This window comes from Penaeus monodon, chromosome 28, assembly GCF_015228065.2.
Source record: "Penaeus monodon isolate SGIC_2016 chromosome 28, NSTDA_Pmon_1, whole genome shotgun sequence".
Taxonomy (NCBI): domain Eukaryota; kingdom Metazoa; phylum Arthropoda; class Malacostraca; order Decapoda; family Penaeidae; genus Penaeus; species Penaeus monodon.
This window is the reverse complement of record NC_051413.1, coordinates 39,168,880-39,169,147: the sequence shown is the minus strand read 5'-3', so window position 1 is coordinate 39,169,147 and position 268 is coordinate 39,168,880. Positions and strand designations below refer to the sequence as shown.

The 268-nt window shown below is 32.1% G+C and overlaps 1 protein-coding gene across 1 annotated transcript in view; it reads left to right on the top strand.

The window, feature by feature from the left end:
* LOC119591582 (ganglioside GM2 activator-like) overlaps positions 1-268 on the top strand; it is a gene marked incomplete in the record, with an annotated part of 5,610 nt that overhangs the window by 1,973 nt on the left and 3,369 nt on the right.

Below are 268 nucleotides of genomic sequence, written 5' to 3'. Positions count from 1 at the left end.
TTAATCATAAACCATCAGAGAGGAACATGTAACTAACATCCCTAAATGATTTATTGACCCCTAAAGAACATCAAAAAACCCTTACGGTCCTTAGTCACTGAAAGTGCCCCCTTGAAACCATATAGTAAATGGAAGTGCTTGATGTACTGCCTGAATTAAGAAACACTAATCTAAATGCACAAATGTAAGGTAACATTAATGTTGGCAAGATTTTTTTTTTTTTTCAAAAAGTCCTATTATTAATACTGTACTATCAAACATACTGTAT